The sequence below is a fragment of the Salvelinus sp. IW2-2015 genome, linkage group LG15 (genome assembly GCF_002910315.2).
Source record: "Salvelinus sp. IW2-2015 linkage group LG15, ASM291031v2, whole genome shotgun sequence".
Lineage (NCBI taxonomy): Eukaryota > Metazoa > Chordata > Actinopteri > Salmoniformes > Salmonidae > Salvelinus > Salvelinus sp. IW2-2015.
In genome coordinates this window covers 36,096,734-36,113,842 of record NC_036855.1, presented here as the reverse complement: position 1 = coordinate 36,113,842, position 17,109 = coordinate 36,096,734, and the positions used below count along the sequence as shown (strand labels likewise).

At 43.6% G+C, this 17,109-nt stretch overlaps 1 protein-coding gene across 1 annotated transcript in view; it reads left to right on the top strand.

Moving 5' to 3' along the window:
* The first annotated feature begins 12,368 nt into the window (after nt 1–12,368).
* The window catches only part of LOC111974078 (growth hormone receptor-like), an 81,010-nt gene continuing 76,269 nt past the window's right edge, over nt 12,369–17,109 (top strand). Inside the window, 1 exon segment of the mRNA XM_024001604.2 lies at nt 12,369–12,673. The gene's annotated coding sequence lies outside the window, so the exon portion shown is untranslated.

Sequence of the window (17,109 nt, the reverse complement as noted above, 5' to 3'; positions counted from 1 at the left end):
CACAGAGAGAGAAAACAGGGGAAGCCGTAACTTCTGAGCCCCTATAAATCTATCCTTCTGCAGCACAATTATATACAGCAGAGCAATCTGGAGACAAACATAGAAATGGGACATGGCCAGAAAAACCGACTGCTGCCCTCGGCTGCTGAGCACTTTGGATATTACAGGCATTTTCTACCAGCCATAGTTACGCAGGCCGAGGCATGCATGCAAAATGCAGCATGGCAGATTCCACACCAGCAAGCAAATGCCTAGATTGTCAAATTAATAGGGAAAATGTCTATGCATGCATTGATATATGAGAATTGTATTTTATGTAGGTATTTGGAAGAGAGAGAGTGTTCTTAGTTTTCAATAAGGGCTGCAGTATGATTTGTAGTTTTCACAGTGTAACTATCCCAGCTAGCACATAATTTCTGAGAACCAATTTCTTAGAATGTCGTTGTCTATGGTTATTTTGCATAAAACCTTCCACAACGTTCTGGGAGGGAAAGGTGCAGGAAATTGCTTGCTTTTAACATTCTCAGCGCATTTAAGGAACTTGACTAAATAACGTTATTTTCTTGTATTTCATTGCTTGAACAGAACGTTTCCAAACTTCAACATTGTTACATTTAATAAAAATGTTGGTAATGTTTTAGGAATGTTATCCAACTGGTTTGACATTGGGAATGTTCTCAAATAGTTCAGAGAACGTTAAGAAACAACGTTCTCCTGTGGGAATTGAAATACTTCAGCATAACGTTCGACCGGGTTTCCTCATTGTTCTATTTAAAGTAACGTTCTCAAATTGTTCCGAGAAGAAGAAACAAAATCTCTGGGGGAATTTCAATACTTCAGCTTGAAAGATCTTGCGATACATGGCCCCATCCATCCTCCCCTCAATACGTGCAGTCGTCCTGTTCCCCTTTGCAGAAAAGCATCCCAAATAATGATGTTTCCACCTCCATGCTTCACGGTTGGGATGGTGTTCTTGGGGTTGTACTCATCCTTTTCTTCCTCCAAACACGGCGAGTGGATTTAGACCAAAAAGCTCTATTTTTGTCTCATCAGACCACATGACCTTCTCCCATTCCTCCTCTGGATCATCCAGATGGTCATTGGCAAACTTCAGACGGGCCTGGACATGTGCTGGCTTGGGCAGGGGACCTTGCGTGCGCTGCAGGATTTTAATCCATGACGGCGTAGTGTGTTACTAATGGTTTTCTTTGAGACTGTGGTCCCAGCTCTCTTCAGGTCATTGATCAGGTCCTGCTGTGAAGTTCTGGCTGATCCCTCACCTTCCTCATGATCATTGATGCCCCACGAGGTGAGATCTTGCATGGAGCCCCAGACCGAGGGTGATTGACCGTCATCTTGAACTTCTTCCATTTTCTAATAATTGCGCCAACAGTTGTTGCCTTCTCACAAGCTGCTTGCCTATTGTCCTGTAGCCCATCCCAGCCTTGTGCAGGTCTACAATTTTACCCCTGATGTCCTTACACAGCTCTCTGGTCTTGGCCATTGTGAAGAGGTTGGAGTCTGTTTGATTGAGGTGTCTTTTTATACAGGTAACGAGTTCAAACAGGTGCAGTTAACAGGCAGAATAGCCAAGATGGCCCAGTAGCGAGTCTGCGGGCGGGGCCAAAAAGAGCAACGTAGAGGAAGCCAGGAAGGACACGAGGGGACGGTAAAAGGAAAAGAAACAGCCCCGCCCGGGGATCCGGCGCCACCCAATACAGGCGGCAGGGAACCGACCAATGGTGTCCTTAACAGAGTCAAGTGAGAGGAGAAACAGGTAGAAACCTCGGGATCTTAAAGGGATAATGAAGGGTTTTGGAGGGGTAACTTATTGTTGTGGGGTTTTGGTGACCAAGCCACAGTTTTGACCAGCCGGCTCCTGGAGGTTTGGGTGAAGAGAGCATTGCCTATGTAATCGAATGCTTGGTTCGATTGACCTATAGCTGCCAGGCATTCAAAAACTGCATAGTAACCCTCCCTGGGCAACCTGGATCCCCGATCATAAGCTCGAGGCCCTGGTACTTAACCTATATAGTGGTTCGTCACCGAGCCCTTTTTAAGAATAACAAAAACCCAAAACTGAGATGAACTGGGGCCATGGAACTTCAGACCGTTAACGATGGCCGCCCCCAGGTGGTAATGTGCAACATTACCTAGGGAATACAATGTACAGTGGTGAAGACAACACCTCGCGGAGGCGACCAATCCCTCGCTGATCCTCAACCACTGGGGCCCCACAAAGGCTATGCCCACCGACAGGTTGGCTCCAAATATAACTCAGAAACCGCCGGCTACTGCCTTGACGCCTCCATGACCCAAGGCCCCTTCCCGACCCAACAACACCCACTGAAACGTGGCCAAAGACGAACCTAAGAGCGCCACGCCATACCAGACTGTCAGCCGAGATCATCAAGTTTGCATACGAACAAACAGTCCAAGTAAGGAGAAAGAGGTGCTTGGAAAATAATTAACCACTAATGTACGATGACAGCCTAAATGGAAGAGTGAGGTGTTATAGGTTGAACCAAATAGGCTCCTGGGAAATCGCAAAGTACATGTCACAAAAGTAAAACAAACTCGCCCCTCTTGCCATCACCAATGGTTTATGAATAATTGAAAAAAGAAACAACCCATTTGGCAAATCACAATCTCAATAACGATCCTAACAAACTACACCTAACATAAAATCTTTCCAAAATCCTTAACTCCTTCTCCTTCTCATGACCCCCTTCAATTCAAAGCCGCATCATAATTGACTTACGCGGATGGCTCCCTGACACCACCGTGAAACCACCAGGGGTTAAGGAGGAAGGCAGATAAACCCAAACCCACGGGAAAAAAAGAGCTGTATGAACAACCGGATGCGGTGGACTTCAGGCATATACCTGCAATACCCCAACCAACAGCAGAGGGACAACCACTGAAACAAAGCATAATAGACCCTAGCGTGGTGAAGGTTACAAGAATAACCAAAAAAAAACCCATCAGAATAATACTTGCCTCCAACAAAACAACTGGTACGATCGCAGTGGAAGAAGATGGAAATCGTCAATTTTCTTAGTGCCATATAGTAGCATTCGGTTAAATCGAACGGTAACAGCATAGAAACAATATACTGTGACAAAACTATCTAAAAAAATAGTTATACCACCCGACATTAGGCAATGCATGCCACAAAAGCCACTACCAACACACCCACTAGACAAATAAGACAATAATGCACAAACCGGACAAAACATGAACGCTCCAAACCCGGCATAGTCCGAAACAGCAGCCCAACACACCCTGACCACGCTAACACCTTCGCAGATGCACGAGCCGTTGTGTCTGCAGCAAAACAGGGGATCAGCCGCAGACTGCGGAAAAAAAACAAGATTGACACTAAGGTCGTAAAGCAGCCTGAAGCCCTCTTCAATAGGCCCTCGACAGATGGAGCTGCGGCAAACAGACGGGACGAAAGGGCTCGTAGTAGGTGTCTTGTTTGCACCCTTGCCTTGGTATTCAATCCAAATGGACAATTAATATCAGCTTTCCAACCTCATAACCAAAGCCTCGCTACGCCAACTTCTTTTCGCTAGTCAACTATGACATAGTTATAATTACTATGTGCATACGAAAACAATCACAGTTTTCCTACAAACCGGGGAATAGGCAGTTAAACAAAAGCTCTGTCTGGTCCAGGCGAAATTCATACAAACGTGCTCGGGAGTCTGGAACCAGAGCGCCGGTGCTCCAGTATGCCTAGTGAAGCGCTGTATGGATTCCGATGTCGACAGTCGGATTGTCTATTTATTCATATAAGAAAAAAATAAAAAAACCAACAAAACGAAATAGCGAAGAGCAATCACCTAACAGGGCTGTTTATCACCCAGACTGCTTACATTATTGAGAAAGCGTACAGGCAAACCATACTCACGACCCGCAACACCACAGAGGCTCTCCAGAGATGTAACGCCACCTGCCGTGTCTCCCTGGATGTTCAACACACAAATGAAATGGAAATGATCTACCGTAATCTCAACCTTAAAAAAGCCCATGGCATCCGCACCACCGCCCTTCACTTTGTCGCCCACGTCGTCCAAACCAAAGGGAGGACCTCAGAAGTGCAGCCCTCAAAAACGCAACTTCTCAACTATAGACAAGGACTGCCCTTAGATACTATCCGTCCCTTGCTTGAATCATGACATTCATACATTTTATAGAAACATCCATACGAAGATTATTATCTTTTAAACCATATATCAGTTCATCGAATATGTGCCAATGTGGAAACACAGTACCCTGTCAAGGAGTGCTTTGTGAAGATATCTGAAGCAACATTGTGTTCTCGCACACAGAGTACTAAATTGTTACCAACTAGACGTGATTGTCAGTTCCCAAAAGATAGGGAAGCAAGGACAAAACCCTACCGATGACAACCCACACGGTCAAAAGATTGGACCAAGAAACAACTTGGTCTCCAACCCACGGATGGCATCTAACATCCACGGCATTCCCCAGAAGGAAAGGCTCGTAGAGGGAGACCGAGTTATAGAAAAGGAAAGAGTGTCCAAGTACAAGGCCCGCCCAGTGGCGACCACTTCGGAATGCGTGTTGGGCGCTGGGGAGAACGCCAGCAACGGAGACGAAGAAGATATGAACACACAGGGAGCAGGGAAAAAAGCAAAACAACCCAACAGGCTGTCCATGTAAAAACGAATGGCACTGCATATCGGCCGCAAAGCCATCTGAGCCAACCGTTAGTGTACAAGTGAAATAAAGGGACCATTCTCAGCCCAAGAAGAACCCGCCGCCAAAAGGCCCAGACATCAAAAACCACCTCTCGCTCTGCAAACAAGAGCGAAAGATCCCAGGCATCTCCCGGAAGCGATCACTGCCCATTGCCGCCCTCGTACCGCTACGGAGCCACAGTGTGCCGGGTCAACGGAGGAAACCCCACCACCAGGCGGGTCGATCCGACGTGCCTGAAGTACAACACAGACGCTCCCGAAACAAAACCCTCCCTACCAGGACAACACTGCTGCGAGCATGGCCTTTACTAATCGGAAAACACATCAGACCGTCATCTTGAACTTCTTCCATTTTCTAATAATTGCGCCAACAGTTGTTGCCTTCTCACCAAGCTGCTTGCCTATTGTCCTGTAGCCCATCCCAGCCTTGTGCAGGTCTACAATTTTACCCCTGATGTCCTTACACAGCTCTCTGGTCTTGGCCATTGTGAAGAGGTTGGAGTCTGTTTGATTGAGTGTGTCTTTTTATACAGGTAACGAGTTCAAACAGGTGCAGTTAACAGGTAATGAGTGGAGAACAGGAGGACCTCTTAAAGAAAAGGGTTTTGGAGGGTACTATGGTTTTGGGTTTTTGGTGACAAGCCACATTTTTTCAGCCTCCTGAGGTTGAAGAGGCATTCCTATGTAAGAATGCTGTTCATTGACTATAGCTCAGCATTCAAAACCATAGTACCCTCCCGAGCTCATCATTAAGCTCGAGGCCCTGGGTCTGAACCCCGCCCTTTGCAACTGGGTCCTGGACTTCCTGATGGGCCGCCCCCAGGTGGTGAAGGTAGGAAACAACACCTCCACTTCGCTGATCCTCAACACTGGGGCCCCACAAGGTTGCGTTCTCAGCCGCCTCCTGTACTCCCTGTTCACCCATGACTGCGTGGCCAAGCACGCCTCCAACTCAATCATCAAGTTTGCAGACGACACAACAGTAGTAAGCTTGATTACCAGCAATGACGAGACAGCCTAAATGGAGGAGGTGAAGGCTCTGGGAGTGTGGTGCCAGGAAAAAAACCTCTCACACAATGTCAACAAAACAAAGGTGATGATCGTGGACTTCAGGAAACAGCAGAGGGAGCAACCCCCTATCCACATCGATGGGATCGCAGTGGAGAAGATGGAAAGCTTCAAGTTCTTCAGCGTACATATTACTGACAAACTTAAATGTTCCACCCACACAGACAGTGTGGTGAAGAAGGCRTAACAGTGCCTCTTCAACCTCAGGGGGCTGAAGAAATGTGTCTTTGCACCTAAAACCCTCACAAACCTTTACAGATGCACAGTTGAGAGCATCCTATCGGGCTGTATCACTGCTTGGTACGGCAACTGCACTGCCCGCAACCACAGGGCTCTGCAGAGGGTCTGCCCAACGCATCACCGGGGCCAAACTACCTGCCCTCCAGGACACCTACAGCACCCAATTTCACAGGAATGCCAAAATGATTGTCAAGGACAACAACCACCCGAGCCACTGCCTGTTCACCCCTCTATCATCCAGAAGGCGAGGTCAGTACAGGGCCATCAAATCTGGGACAGAGAGATTGAAAAACAGCTTCTATCTCAAAGCCATCAGATTGTTAAATAGCCATCAATAGCACATCAAAAGACACCTCTGCTGTCTTCAATCAGGATCTCAGCGATCACTGCCTCATTGCCTGTATCCGCTACGGGTCCGCGGTCAAACGACCACCCCTCATCACTGTCAAACGCTCCCTAAAACACTTCTGCGAGCAGGCCTTTCTAATCGACCTGGCCCGGGTATCCTGGAAGGATATTGACCTCATCCCGTCAGTGTGCAGGATGCTGAGATCATGTCTTTAGAAAGTTACATCTCTCCTCACCATTCTAGACAAGCATGCTCCGTTCAAAAAATGCAGAACTAAGAACAGATATAGCCCTTGGTTCACTCCAGACTCCAAAAAGTTCTGGGACACTGTAAAGTCCATGGGAGACAAGAGCACCTCCTCCAGCTGCCCACTGCACTGAGGCTAGGTAACACGGTCACCCACGATAAATCCGTGATAATCGAAGACTTCACAAGCATTTCTCAACGGCTGGCATGCCTTCCTCCTGGCTACTCCAACCCTGGCCAACAGCTCCGCCCCCCCCCCCCCCCCCCGCTGCTATCCCCCAACGCCTCCCCAGCTTCTCCTTTACCCAAATCCAGATAGCAGTGTTCGGAGAGCTGCAAAACCTGGACCCATACAAATCAGCTGGGCTTGACAATCTGGACCCTCATTTCTGAAACGTCCGCCGCCATTGTCGCACCCCCTATCTCCAGCCTGTTCAACCTCTCCTTCGTATATCTGAGATCCCCAAGGATTGGAAAGCTGCCGCGGTCATCCCCCTCTTCAAAGGGGGAGACACCACTGGCCCAAACTGTTACAGACCTATATCCATCCTGCCTGCCTATCTAAGGTCTTCGAAAGCCAAGTCAACAAACAGATCGCTGACCATCGTCGAATCCACCGTACCTTCTCCGTGTGCAATCCGGTTTCCGAGCCGGTCACGGGTGCACCTCAGCCAGCTCAAGGTACTAAACGATATCATAACGCCATTGATAAAAAGACAGTACTGTGCAGCCGTCTTCATCGACCTGGCCAAGGCTTTCGACTCTGTCAATCACCATATTCTTATCGGCAGACTCAGTAGCCTCGGTTTTTTCTAATGACTGCTTGCCTGGTTCACCAACTACTTCGCAGACGAGGTTCAGTGTGCTACACATCGGAGGGCATGTTGTCCGGTCTTCTGGCAGTCTCTATGGGGGGTACACAGGGTTCAATTCTCGGGCCGACTCTTTTCTCTGTATATTCAATGATGTTGCTCTTGCTCGCGGGCGATTCCCTGATCCACCTCTACGCCAGACGAACCATTCTGTATACTTCTGGCCTTCCTTGACACTGTGTATCTAACTCCAAACGAGCTTCAATGCCATACAACACTCCTTCCGTGGCTCCAACTGCTCTTAAACGCTGGTAAACCAAATGCATGCTTTTCAACGGTCGCTGCCTGCACCGCACGCCCGACTAGCATCACCACCCTGGATGGTTCCGACTAGAAATATGTGGACATCATGTACGTACGTAGTGTGTCTGGCTAGACTGCAAACTCTCCTTCCAGACTCATACTAAACATCTCCAATCCAAAATCAAATGAGCGAGTATAGTCTTAGCTTACGCACAAAGCCTCCCTCACTCACGCCGCCAAACTTACCCTCTAGTAAAACTGACTATCCTACCGATCCTCGACTTCGGCGATGTCTCTACAAAATACGTTTCCAATACTCTACTCAGCAAACTGGATGCAGTTTATCACGTGCATCCGTTTTGTTACTAAAGCACCTTATACCACCCCCACTGCGACCTGTTGCTCTAGTCGGCTGGCCCTCGCTGCATGTTCATCGTCAGACCCACTGGCTCCAGGTCATCTACAAGGCTATGCTAGGTAAGCGCCGCCTTATCTCAGTTCACTGGTCACGATGGCAACACCCACCCGTAGTACGCGCTCCAGCAGGTGTATCTCACTGATCATCCCTAAACGCAAAACCTCATTTGGCCGCCTTTCCTTCCAGTTCTCTGCTGCCTGCGACTGGAACGAATTGCAAAATCTCTGAAGTTGGAGACTTTTATCTCCCTCAACAATTTAACATCTGCTATCTGAGCAGGTAACGATCGCTGCAGCTGTACATAGTCCATCGGTATATAGCCCACCCATTTACCTTACTCATCTCCCATTACACTGTTTTCATTTATTTACTTTTCTGCTCTTTTGCACACCAGTATCTCTATTTGCGCATGATCATCTGATGATTTATCACCCCAGTGTTAATCTGCTAAATTGTAATTATTCGCTCCTATGGCCTATTTATTGCCTACCTCCTCATGCCTTTTGCACACATTGTATATAGATTCTCWTTTTTTTCTTTTTYCCCCCTACTATGTTATTGACTTGTTTATTGTTTACTCCATGTGTAACTCTGTGTTGTTGTCTGTTCACACTGCTATGCTTTATCTTGGCCAGGTCGCAGTTGCAAATGAGAACTTGTTCTCAACTAGCCTACCTGGTTAAATAAAGGTGAAATAAAAAAAATAAAAAAAACTGCTGCCTATATACATAGACTTGAGCTCACTGGCCACTTTAATAAATGGAACATTAGTCACTTTAATAATGTTTACATATCTTGCATTACTCATCTCATATCTATATACTATACTATTCTACTGTATCTTAGTCTATACTACCCTGACATTGCTCGTCCATATATTTCTATATTCTTAATTACAGTCCTTTACTTAGATTTGTGTGTATTGGGTACATGCTGTGAAATTGTTAGATATTACTTGTTAGATATTACTGCACTGTCGGAGCTAGAAACACAAGAATTTCGCTACATGAATATGAATATGAATATGTATGAACTTTCCAATTTGTAAGTCGCTCTGGATAAGAGCGTCAGCTAAATGACTTAAATGTAAATGTAAATGTACACCTGCAATAACATCTGCTAAACACGTGTATGTGACCAATAGAAATTTGATTTGATTTGACACACACACAAACACAGTGATTTGACTGATCTTATTGTTGTATATTGTAGGTAGAAACATCTGCAAAGGTTTCTACCTAGCACCAAATGTGGTTCCCCTATGTGGACAAGCAGAAGTAGTGTCACGACTTCCGCTGAAGTCGGTTCCTCTCTTTGTTCGGGTGGCATTTGGCGGTCGACGTTGCCGGTTTTCTAGCCATCGCCATGTTTTGTCTTGTTTTCCCACACACCTGGTTTACATTCCCTCCTTATTTGACGTGTATATAAYCCTCTGTTCCCCCCATGTCTGTGTGTGGTATTGTTTGTTGTAAGTGTTTTGTGCATTTCTGACTGGTTGGCGACGGGTTGTTTCAACCCGTATTTTGCTGTTCTGGGTGCCGTTTGTTTTTGCATCATTAATATGGTTGAAATCGCGTTAACGGGCGCCAAATTCAAACAACAGAAATCTCATAATTAAGAATTCCTCAAACATACAAGTATTATACACCATTTTAAAGATACACTTGTTGTTAATCCAACCACAGTGTCCGATTTCAAAAAGGCTTTACGACGAAAGCATACCATGCGATTATGTTAGGTCAGCGCCTAGTCACAAAAAACACAGCCATTTTCCAGCCAAAGAGAGGAGTCACAAAAAGCAGAAATAGAGATAAAATTAATCACTAACCTTTGATGATCTTCATCAGATGGCACTCACAYGACTTCATGTTACACAATACATGTATGTTTTGTTCGATAAAGTTCATATTTATWTCCCAAAATCTCAGTTTACATTGGCGCGTTATGTTCAGTAATGTTTTGCCTCCAAAATATCCGGTGATTTTGGAGAGAGCCACATCAATTTACAGGAATACTCATCACAAAYGTTGATGAAAGATACAAGTGTTATGCATAGAATTAAAGACATAATGCAACCGCTGTGTCAGATTTCAACAAAGCTTTACGGCAAAAGCACACCATGCGATAATCTGAGTACAGCGCTCAGCCACCATACAGATACCCGCCATGTTGTGGAGTCAACAAAAGTCAGAAATAGCATTATAAATATTCACTTACCTTTGATGATCTTCATCGGAATGCACTCCCAGGAATCCCAGTTCCACAATAAATGTTTGTTTTGTTCGATAAAGTCCATAATTTATGTCCAAATACCTCCTTTTTGTTCGCGCGTTTAGTCCAGTAATCCAAATGCACAAGGCGCGAGCACTAAGTCCAGACGAAAAGTCAAAAAAGTTCCATTACAGTTTGTAGAAACATGTCAAACGATGTATATAATCAATCTTTAGGATGTTTTTATCATAAATCTTCAATAATATTCCAACCGGACAAATCCTTTGTCATTAGAAATTAAAGGGAACGGAGCTCGTGCTCACGGCCGCTCGCGTGACTAAACTCAAGGCTTTCTGCCAGACCCCTGGTTCAAACAGCTCTTATTCGCTCCCCTTTCATAGTAGAGGCCTGAAACAACATTCTAAAGACTGTTGACATCTAGTGGAAGCCTTAGGAAGTGCAATCTGACCCCATAGACACTGTATATTGGATAGGCAATCACGTGAAAAACTACAAACCTCAGATTTCCCACTTCCTGGTTGGATTTTCCTCAGGTTTTTGCCTGCCATATGAGTTCTGTTATACTCACAGACATTATTTTAACAGTTTTGGAAACTTTAGAGTGTTTTCTATCCAAATCTACTAATTATATGCATATTCTAGCTTCTGGGCCTGAGTAACAGGGAGTTTACTACGGGCACGCTTTTCATCCGGACGTGAAAATACTGCCCCCTTGCATAAGAGGTTAAAGTGCTCCGACTGTTACCCATTTCTGCTCTCCTGCGCCTGACTTCCCTGCTGCCTGTTACGCACCGCTTACAAGTTGACTATATGTTCTACTTATTACCTTTTTTCCTAAGAGTGTACAACCATAATCCACTCTCATTAGCCATTCAGTTCCTGTGATGTGTTGTGATGTGTTCATTGTGTTGCTGTAATTATGTAATTTGTCATAGTTTGTTTTGTTAAATAAATTGAATATGTAAATGTATTTGGTATATTTAGTGGTATATTTCTCTTTCAAGTGCTTCTGTAGTTTGAATATAAAAGGCGTTGTTCTTCTCTTCTAGTAGTCTGACTCCATAGACGCCAGTAGTTTGTAATGTTGTGATGTCCCATGATTTCACCCACGGGAATATATCCATCTCTTTTCTTTCTAGTGATCCAAAAACATTGTATTTGATGCCAGTGAACATCCTGACTTATTCAAACAGTTATTGAAGGATGGTAGAAATAGGTACTAGTGCTGTCAAGCTACAGACTTGGGGTATAATTTCAGACAGAATCAAGTCTGAGTGTTAGTTCATAAGGCATTTTGTGAATGAAATCTGAACTTGTGTAAGGCCTGCAGCTATACTCAAGCTATACTCAGAGCATTTCGTATTATTCTGTACATAAATCCGAGACACTCCATTTAGTATGACATGTTTCGTATGGTAGGTATTAATTTGTAGATGTCCATCACCCATTTCGTATGATATGTAAAAAATTACAATTCGTAGTATATTTAAGAATTTGCAAAACGTACAATATGATACGAATTTGCTAAACGTACAATATGATACGAATTTGCAAAACGTTCTTTATGTTTAATAATTCTAGCTAGGTGGCTAACATTAGCTAGGCTAGGGGTTAGGGTTAAATTTAGGAGTTAGGTTAAAAGGTTAGGGTTGGGAGAAGGGTTAGCTGAAAGGGTTAGGGGAAGGGTTAGCTAACATGCTAAGTAGCAGTAGTAAGTAGTTGAAAAGTTGCTAAATAGCTATAATTGTCCGTGATGAGATTGGAAATTATAGGCTACAATTCAATTCATAGGTATGAACATAACATGAACACATTTACAAAACACACTGCTTGTTATCTCTAGAAATGCTGACGATTTCAAATGTATCTCACCCTCTTGATTTCGCGGAGAAATTTCGTGAACATTTTCCGGACGGGGGCGCTTATTCTCACGCTTGACTGTTGGGAGAGCACGGAGCTGACTGTATCTCTAAGAATCCCTGTCGTACTTGTTTTTTATCCCAGACGAAATAATATAGCGATAGTGTCAATTTGGTCGTATAGAGGAATACATCTAAATTAATAGCTGTTAGTAGTGATCACTCATAGCTTGAAGTATGGTAATGTTAACATTAGATTGTTTTATTTATTAAGGCTACATCGTCCGTTGAGGGGGCAGGCTACATCGTGGAGTTAAAATGCGGACCAGTTGTGTCTGTCCTGGTTCTGTCAGATGAACACATTTTAAGAAGTCGACACCACTCACGCATTTTTCCAGCTGACAACATAGTATTAGGTGAGTGCGTGTATATAATATAATTATGCATGCAATCGTCTGCCTATTATAAAAATGAATTTCATTTTAGATGTTTTCTCAATGCTTTTCGGGGGATGAATCTAGCAGACTGGGACTAGCAAAAAGTTTTGATGAGTCGCTGTTCAACATCAAACATCGTGTTGCTACATTCAATTTTATTGTTCCATATTATTGATGAAAGCTGTTTCTTTCTTTTTGCGGAAAATATAAAGGAAACGAGTTATTTTCATTATTTTGAGTGATCTGCCCTAAGCGATTATGAGGCACGTGTGTGTGGTGCACGTTTCTGCGATGTTAGCGTTTGGTATTTATTTTTGCATGAAAGATGCAGATGGAGATGGTTAGAGTGTTTCAGTTTCCATAAGAAGTTCAGTAGTTTTAACAAGGTCACACCTCTGGAATTCACTATTTAAACACGCTTTAATCCATCATTATGCTCTACCATTCTTGCTTCAATAGTTAAAACATTCTCCATTCCCTATTGATTTCACAGGGCTCCGAGTCCGACCCCTGTTGACAGTTTGTGGATGATAGCCTAGTCTAAAATGGCAACGACACAAAATCCAAATGTGAAGTATGGAACTGACCTATTGCATTACAATTCCAAATGCATGGAGTGACCTATTGCATGCAGGGCATAAACAAACCATGTCATATTTTTTGTTGTTGTAAAACCATAATTATTTTTTGATCACTCAAAGGCTAGGTCTTTGCATGGGAAATATGATGAATGTGCAGGAATACATTTTTAAAAAACAGGCAATGCATGCAATAGGATACTTCATACATACATTATTAGGGTTTTTACATTAAACAGGGTACAAGCTATGCAATAGCACTTATGAAAGTATACAATATTCTATGTTCTTTATTGATCATTCTTGAGGTGCAATGTTGTGGGTGCATCTACCGTAGGAACGTGATCCATGGTCTATTTGATCTATTCCCCAATAGTTGGGAATGGAATGGTGGTGTAACATCATTTTGATTCCTGTCTTGTTGGGCAGATGTAACTGATGACCAAACTGACTCTGTGACAATGGGGTACAATGTGTGCGGCAACGTGCCCCATTGTGCCCATGTTGATTTTGTCGATCCCCACCAGACGCGTTCATGACACGCAGGTTAAAATACCAAAACCAACCGTGAACCAACTCTATTAATTTGGGGAGAGTTTGAAACACATTGGAAACATTCATGGACATTTAGCTATCTTGCTGTTACTAGCTCATTTGTCCTGGGAGATAAACATTGGGTTGCCAATTTACCTGAAATACATATGGTAATTTTCTTTGCTGGATCTTTTTAGAATTTTTACCCATTTATGAGTCATAGTTAGTTTTTAGTTAGTTTTCTTTGATTAATCTCTCCTCCTTCATTCTTCTTCTGATTTTATATGGAGGTTGGCAACCAACTTTAAGATGCATTACCGCCACCAACTGGAGTGAGGAGCTCGTTCATCTTTCAATCCCCCACATGTGTAAAAACCAATGAGTAGATGGGAGAGGCGGGACTTGCAACACGTCAAGCGTCAAATAGAACTAAGTTCTATTTTAGGGTCTGGCTACGCAGACACCCGTTGACGTGCGTGTTCAAGCAGTTTGGATGAAATGATTGAATAACATGTATGTGAACATTTATTTTGCACCGCTCGCATATGCAACGCAGGCGGTCTGGTCAGCATGCATATGCAACGCAGGCGGTCTGGTCAGCATGTTAGGCCTAGCAAAGGCTGCGCGATATGGCCAAAATATCACATTGTCACGGTCGTTTGTATAATTAACGGACCAAGGCGCAGCATGCATAGAGTTCCACATGTTTAATTAAAGAAACTCACCAAAACAATACAGAACAATACAATACAGAAGTCAAATGCAGTGCAACTGGCAACTACACACAAACAAACAAGATCCCACAAAAACCCAGTGGATAAAGGCTGGGTAAATATGATCCCCAATCAGAGACAGCGATAAACAGCTGCCTCTGATTGGGAACCATACCAGGCCAACATAGACAAATAATAACCTAGATAACCCACCCTAGTCACACCCCGACCTAACCAACATAGAGAATAAAAGGATCTCTATGGTCAGGGCGTGACACATATCACAATATTTTTTCACATTTTGGACGGTATAGTGGTATTTCATGTTTCAGAATGGTAAAAGTTATAAACATTTTTTAGGAGTACTAGTGCATGAACAGCAAAAATTCTAAATGGTTTTAATGGTCTTCCTCCATTCTGATTGCTCAACCAAACTAGGACAAAACTGACTGAGAAGTAGTCCAATTTGACCACTTTTCACTTATTTAGCACTATATCAAAATGTTGTTATAGATCTTATTGTAAATATCCATACCAGTATGTGGATCCATACCGGTAAATCTTAAAATACGATATATATTGCCCAGCCCTATTCCTAGCCTACACGCAGACGCCACTACACATATACAGCCCTGCCTCAGCCATGGGGGTAATATCCATTGGGGAGACTCTTGCATTGGAAACCAATACCACATCTCACATCATTGCCAGGTGGCCATGATAAGGTGAAGGAATTGTGTGTGGTGTGCGTTTGCCTGCATGTGTGCGTACGTGTGTACATTGTTACATGTCCAAGAAAAGTGAGACCACTGGCTGAGTGATACTGTAAATTGTTAACCATATTTTTATTTAGCCTATTTTTATCAGAAAAAATAACACAATATTGGAGTGAAAAAAATACATCTTTTAAATTTGTTGTTTGGAGAGCTGATAAGAGAGGGCTTCCATTATCTCTCTGTTGTTAATCTATGGAGTGGAGTGTCTAGTGCCCCCATACTGAACAGGCGGACCACGTGCTGTATCCGGACCCAGAACGGGGTCAATACGGGCCACGTTTTTTTKGGGGGGGGAACTCAGTTGGGCTTCGACCCCTAGTATCATATGAACACACATAATGCATGGCAAAATGTGTAGAATTGCAGGAAAGGAGCTTTAAAACTGAACATATTTCTCTCCACCATCAAAAAGGGTGTAAACCGTTTGAACAGTTTGGGATCGCATRGGTTGTGAGATGGGGTTGGTTACTACGCTGATAAATGACAATATCTATTCGGGCCTTTGTCATCTAGGGAGTTTCTGGGACCAGACCTTGTCAAATAGTTCTTGACTACGCCCGGTCTAGTGCATGGTCATTCACTATTCAGAATCAGGTACGGGTTGAGCAGAAATGAGCTGAATGGAATATAGCATAGGCTTTACAGACGTCAAACTTTGTTTCCCCCTTTTGTAACTACGTCTGAGTGCTCAGTGCGGAGGACAGCAATAGGGACCTTTTAGAAATTAGTATAGTGAATAGCATTGGACTTCAGAGGCCACCTCCGCTGTCTTTCTCTGTAATGGACGGGCGAACAGGCTATCTGCCATACGTAATGTACTGCATGTGGCTAAAAACAGAGTTTTATAAATGAGGACAGACGCTTTTTAAAAGAGACCAGTTCCATCAGCTCTATTTGTAGTGTTCGTCCACCCACATAGACCATTAAATCTACCTTTTACAAGTCCAGCTCTCTAAAAACCCTTAAATGAACACACAAACACTCCAATCTCAGGCTGCAATGATGGGCCTGTCAATCCCAGTGTGTGTGGGAACAGCAGTACATATTGAGAGGAGAGGAGAGGAGGGTTCTCTGTTTTATGTTACATTAACACTAGTCCCCCTGAGACAGGGGTCAGCCTGAGTGGTCCTCTGGGTACAGAGTGGGTTGACAAGGGCTTTTCATTTATGTTACTACATTTATAAATACTTGAAATGTGGATTGGTTAGATCTCTACCCAAACAACGCCTTTTACAGATGTTTAAAGAAAGGTGAGAAAAAAGTGGAAAATCTAATTTTATGTATGGCTGGCACAATTAAAGTGTAATTGATGGTTATGGATGAAAACCATCATGAAAATAAAATAACCATGGTAACCGTTTTTTTGTGGGCGGGGACAAACACCTGACTGAAGCCGGCCATTCGTACGGTTTAGTCCTTTTCTGCAGTGACATTGACTCTTAACAACATGATGAAACTTTGTTGCTTCTTGCTGAAACAAGCAAGTTGTTGTAGCAAACTAGCACACACAGAAAGGTGTAAGCAAGGTGCAGCAGCAGCACACATAGGCATAGAATGAAATGGACTTGGAACATCTAACCCTGGCAATTCGAATTGGTAAACTCATGAGTACACTCTTAATGGCTGCCTTAATGGCTGTGTTGCAATCATTTCCATGGTAATGTAGAATGTTCAATCAAATGATGTTAACTGATGTGGCTCATGTATTGGAAAGTATTTTTTGTAATGTCAGTTGAGTTGAATCAACAAATCACAGCACAAATTGATGGGTATACTTCCTGCTTTTACTTCCAGCTTTGCGCCTATGGGTACAC